Here is a 6148-nt window from a genome sequence, read left to right on the forward strand (position 1 = left end):
ATTAAAAGCATGTGCCACCACTGCCCAGCTAAACTCTTTCATTAAATATTTTAAATGCCATATTCAGCAGATGTCTGAAGAGTTTGGGGGCCATTATCTATTAAGTATACTTGATTTTAAACAAATTTTATTTGTAGTTACTTGCTTTAAGTTGGCCTTGAAAACACACATATAGTCTATAAGCCAGGTGGTAGTGGCGCACGCATTTAATCCCAGCACTCAGGAGGCAGAGGCAGTGGATCTCTGTGAGTTCAAGGCCAGCCTGGTCTTCAGAGTGAGTTCCAGGACTGGCTCCATAGCTACTGAGAAACCCTGTCTCGAAACCGAAAACAAAACAAACAATCAATACCGTCCATAGGGAGACTGGGAATTTTGTTTCCTTGGGCCTTTCACAGTGCATCCTTACAGAATATCATCGTTTCTTGTGTGATTCAGTTTACCAAAATAACTAAAGTTTAACTAAGTTAGCAAAGACAGGAGGCTAGACATCGTTCTTAAGCCAGTCTCTGTTAGCCAGAGTAGACCTTAGGTAAGGAGAGACCCTTTGCCAGACTGCTTAGGTCACTGTCTTGCTACATCATAAGATAGGAATACTTCAGTTTGGGGTACTGATAGTTATGACCCTAACTTTTTAAATTCCCTTCTTCTTTCCCATATTTTAAAAATGTTTTTTAATACATTTTCATCCTAGTTCACCCTGTTTCTCAAGCTTCTGTTATTTTTTATCTAGAATATACAAATTTCTGCCATATTAGTCGACACAAAACCCTGCCCAGATCCTATCTTATGACATAGAACCTGCTGGGGTCTTTAAAGTCATATTTTCAAGCAGAAAACCCAAGGAGGGATGTTGGTCCCTGATAGTGACTGTCAGGCTGGCATCAAAACCGGGCCAGAGGCAAGCAGCCAAAAGCCCAGTGGTGGCCATTTTCTTCCCTGCTGGGCTCTAGTTCGGCAGAATTTTCTGTTTTGATCCTTTTAACTGGATTTCTGAGGCCTGGTCCTCTGGGTCCCGAGCTGGTGTATTCTATTATCTCAGGATGTACTTGGTCCTCTATTTAATGTGAGAAGTAGACTTGGTATCTAACAAACCAGTGACATTTGCAAGATCACGAATTTTGAGAACATCAGAGGACAAACATTTTGGTTTAACCCATGACATCCTGAGATAAAGCTCACATCCAGAAGACCTGTTACTTAGCCATTGTCTAAAAGTGCACTTACTAAACACAGTAAACAAAGCCTCGTTTACTTGACTGAGGAGTAAAAGTTATTATATTTTTTAATCATCACAGCCTTTTCATGATTGCTTCCCATGTTTTTTTTTTTTTTTTTTTTGGTTTTTCAGGTGTTATATTGAAAGAACATTACAAAGGTAAAAGAGAGAATTGCCCATATTCCCCATCTGTAAAACTTTATATTTGTATTTTTCCTTGCATATAGATTCATGTAAATAAGCTTTACTATCTTAGTTATCAAACATATTTTGTTTGTCCTCAGCTGTAATTTAAAAAATTTAGACATAATTTTTCAGTGTATTTATTAATTTAGATTTATTTTATGTGTGTGAATGTTTTGCCTACATGTATGTATGTGTACCAGGTGCATGCCTGTTTCTCTGGGAAGTCACAAGAGGGCATCAGGTCCCTTGGCACTGGAGTTATAGATGGTTGTGAGCTACCATGTGGGTGCTGGGAATTGAACTCGGGTCCTCTGAAAGGACAGTAAATGTTCTTAAACACCGAGTCATCTCTCAGGCCTGCCATTCTTATTTTTCGGACAAGAATCCTCATATAAAGAATCCATCCAAATCCAAGATACTCAAAAACATCTATTTCTTTTAAAGAAGAGTTGAATCCAAGTTACATATGTAATATACTGTAGTAAATTAAGATTACCTATGTACATATTCTTGGTCATCAACCCTCTTGCTATAAGTTTTAAGTTAACTTTTTGTTACAGATTTTACAGATCTTTAACTATACCTAGTAAACTTATAAATCTTGAGGTACAGAAAGTTCACATAATAGTCTTACAAATCTTGAGGTGAGATTCATATTTTAGCAAAAGTTCTAGGCAGTTAAATGAAACCAACACACTATTTTTTTCTAAGCTGTTTTGTTTTACTCTCTTTCCCCTGTCATAGAGTTTTTTGCTTTTCCCAAGACAGGGTTTCTTTGCATAACTCTGGCTGTCCCAAAACTCAGTTCTGGCTGGCCTAGAACTCACTTCCTGCCAACTGCTGGGATTAAAGGCATGTTCCACCACTGCCCAACAGGACAGAGGTTTTTAAGAACTTTTTACACACAAAATATCTTTTATTATGAATTATAAAAAATAAAAACCCCAAGTAAGTGCTTCTTGTACTATCCATTGACATCTTTTTTCTCAAGACTTCTTTTTTAGCTGTGATTGTGTGGGGAACTTGTGCACATGAATGCAGGTGCCAGGGGAGGCCAGAAGAGGATGGATTCCCTGGGACTGGCTTGAGCCACTCAACACAAAACAGGAGTCCTCTGCAAGAGCAGTACCTGGGTTAACTGCTGAGCCGTCTCTTCGAGTCTTTGATACCCTATTTTAAGATACAACAATATGCTAGCTTTCTGCCCAACTGTTTTTTGCTATAAGCATGTTTAATCTGAGGCATTGATTATAATTGACATCTTCTAAGATCAGATAACTAAAACCACACTAATGCTCGCAAGAATGGGCTGTCTGATAGTACCCAAACACCAGGCAGCATCCAATTGCAATTTCAGTATAGCTGTCCTTCATCACATCAGCCTTTTTTTTTTTTTGAGGAAACTTTTAAACAAACATGCTTAAGTCTGGTGTGGGGTAGGGGATGTCATACCTAACTTCAGAGCCAGCTTTTCAATAAAATAGAACAGCATAAAACAATATTTCAATATTATCCATACATAAAAGACATCCAAATCTCTGCAAAACAGAATTCAGTGACCGAGGGAAGAGACCACAGCAAGCTGATAACAAAGAGAGCTCAGAGATAAGATACTTTCAACCCTGGCTATCAGTGGGAGCTGTAGCCAGCAGTGGTGGCTACCCAAGGTGACATGCTGGAGGTGGTACCCGCATCTCCCCAGCGGCTTGGGGACAGCTTCTGCTAGCGTGTCAGCAAAAGTCATAGCTATAGACGGAGGCCACTGCAGGAGGAAGCTGAGGGACATGCTAGCAAGGAGTGTATGCATGCCCCAAATGCACATGCTCCCTCATTCTGTCCCTTGCCTGTCCCTCAGGTTCTCATGTCTGCCTCTAACTGGAAAAGATAATTGGGGGCACAGAAACACATCCAAGGGATGGAGACAGCAAAAATGAAACCAATAAACACAGAGCATTCACACAGTCAGAAGAGACCAGTCAAAAGCAAAATATGTGGTGGCACCTTCATTCATACATTTAATTGGGCCTGATGGATTTCTATCTCTGCTCCCATTATCCAAACAATGAGGTCCAGAGTGTTCCTGTGTCACCTCCTGAGGGTCCTGTAAAATGGAGACTTTAAACACAGAACAAGACACGGGGGATCAAGAACTAGGTGAGCAATGTGATGTCTCACTAGTGCCCTGGACAGGAGCTCATGTGTCTTGTCAGACACCTCACTGTCCCCAAATGGGATCTCAACAGAACCAGAGCCAGATGTCATTGAAATAAAAGCATGACTTATCGATAGAGGCTCCCTCAGATAGGTGCTTGCTGGTTTTCTTTTGATGCACCCATTCTCTCTTGCAGTGTGCCTACAGAAAGTACACCCTGGGCCTTGGACATCTCAAGGTATACACCCCTTGGAGGCAGCACCTCAGTCCCCAAGGCCAGGAGGGAAGGGTCCAGCCTCCAAATTTGGGTGTGCGTGCGTGCGTGCATGCGTGTGTGTGTGTGTGTGTGTGTGTGTGTGTGTGTGTGTGTGTATGTGTGTGTGTGTGTGTTTGGGTGGTAGGAGGCTTGTGCTGATTTTCTGGGCCCTGATTCATCTGAGGTATCCCAGTGCTATTGTCCAGATATATGCCCAAGTTCTCCTCCCCTCAACTGCATGGGGGGCACATCTTCCATCAGCATTAGAGCAGAGCAGAGCCCACAAAGAGGAGCACAATTTAAGAGTTATTGGGGTCACTGGGCTCTATTCTGGGGTGGTTCGCACTGCCAGACGGCACCCGGGGCATCAATTTGCTGCTTCAGGTGTCCCTTGGGGAGCATCAGCTGCAGAGCGCTAATCCTGAATGAAACCGTCTTGATTACAAAGGAAGGAGTGACAAGGCCATATCATTTAACTGCTGAAACTTCTAGTGAAACACAAAGCAGCATTAGTGTTCTCTGCCTGCAATGCCGAGGTTTAAGCAGTTAATCTCATTTTAGCTGAATGGCATGTTCATTACAGCAAATATGCAGGTAATGTGTGAGATTACTAAAGAGGAAAGATGAATTAAGCCAGCTCTGGGCATCATGTCGATTTCTTTCTAACCGTCTGCTATAACTTGGTATTTTTCAGCAGTTGGATCTAATCAACACTCGTTTAGCAGCGATAAGGTGGGGGGACTCTGAGAAGTATTACACCTGATTTAGGATGCTAGTTTTAAGTGCAGCAACACATGATAACTGGCAATTGCTGAAGCCTGCATTTTTTGGTGTAGAAGGGGAAGGCTCCCTAATGCGAGGTAGCATATCCCGCTTTCTATTGCAAAGCTACACTTCTACCATTTATGCTTTTCAAGAACCCTAAACATCCTTTACATCAGCAGTTTTCAACCTGTGGTTCTCTACCCCTTTGGGGGTGAGTATCAAAGATCCCCTATATCAAATATGTGCAGTACGATTTATAACAGTAGCAGAATTACAGTTAGGAGGCAGCAGGGAGACAATTTTATAGTTGGGGTCACCCCAACACAGAGAACTGTATTAAAAGGTCACAGCTTTAGGAAGGTTGAGAACCACTGTCTTACATGAGCCTGCTACAGAGACATTTCACAGCATAATACAATACATTTGAACAATGACAGTTTGTCATCTTCCATTAAATAGCCATTACACTGACTCCAAGTCCATTCATCCAACTGACGGCAAAAAAGACAAAGGAAATAAAGTCCCTAAAGTGGAGGATGTTATTATATAGCCAGGAGATAACCTAATCACAAAGATAAACACTCTGGGAAGCAGTCCGAGGGGTGTGTGTGTGTGTGTGTGTGTGTGTGTGTGTGTGTGTGTGTGTGTGTGTGTGTGTATGCATGCTTGTCAAGAATCAAAGCCCAGCATGCAAAGGTAGAGGCAGACAGATGGATCTGGTCTGCATAGAGACTGCATTGTGAGACCCCATCTCAAACAAGAAGGGAAAGAAAAGCCCAGTTGTGTGGGGCAGTTTGTGCACAGAGTGTACCTCAAAGGAAACCACGGACAAGTGCTTCTTGGGCATTACTGAGCACTGTCGGGTACTTACATAGTATTTGTATATTTAACCTTACCTAATTTGCACAATAACCTTTGTCATTACCTCTCATTTCTTTCTTTTTTTAAGACAGATTCTCACTATGTAGTCTTGACTGTCCTGGAACTCACTCTGTAGATGAGGCTGGCCTCGAACTCTCAGATATCCTCCTGACTTTGCCTCCCAAGAGCTGGGATTAAAGGCCTGTGACACCATGCTGGCATTATCTCCCATTTCACAGATGTGGAAATTGAGGATCAGAGAATTAAGTTGTTTGTTTAAATAAGGGGGAAAGTAGGAGTTTAAAGTTAGGTATGATTTCAAAGTTCTTGGTTCTTTTTGACCATATGGCAATTTACATCCTTAAGAAATATAAGGGAGGAAGTGGGGTTAGAGAGATGGCTCAGCAGTTAAGAGCATTGACTGATTACCCAGAGGACCTGAGTTTGGTTCCTGGCACCCATTCTGAGCAGCTCCAGGATCTATTGACTTTGACCTGTACTCATAGGCACATATCCGCACACAGACACACAGACACACACACAGACACACACACAGACACACACACACAGACACACACACACACACACACACACAGACACACACACACATAATTAAAAATTTGAAATAAGAGCCGGGCGTTGACGGCACACGCCTTTAATCCCAGCACTCGGGAGGCAGAGGCAGGCGGATCTCTGTGAGTTCGAGACCAGC

Source organism: Mesocricetus auratus, unplaced genomic scaffold, assembly GCF_017639785.1.
Source record: "Mesocricetus auratus isolate SY011 unplaced genomic scaffold, BCM_Maur_2.0 Super-Scaffold_100018, whole genome shotgun sequence".
Lineage (NCBI taxonomy): Eukaryota > Metazoa > Chordata > Mammalia > Rodentia > Cricetidae > Mesocricetus > Mesocricetus auratus.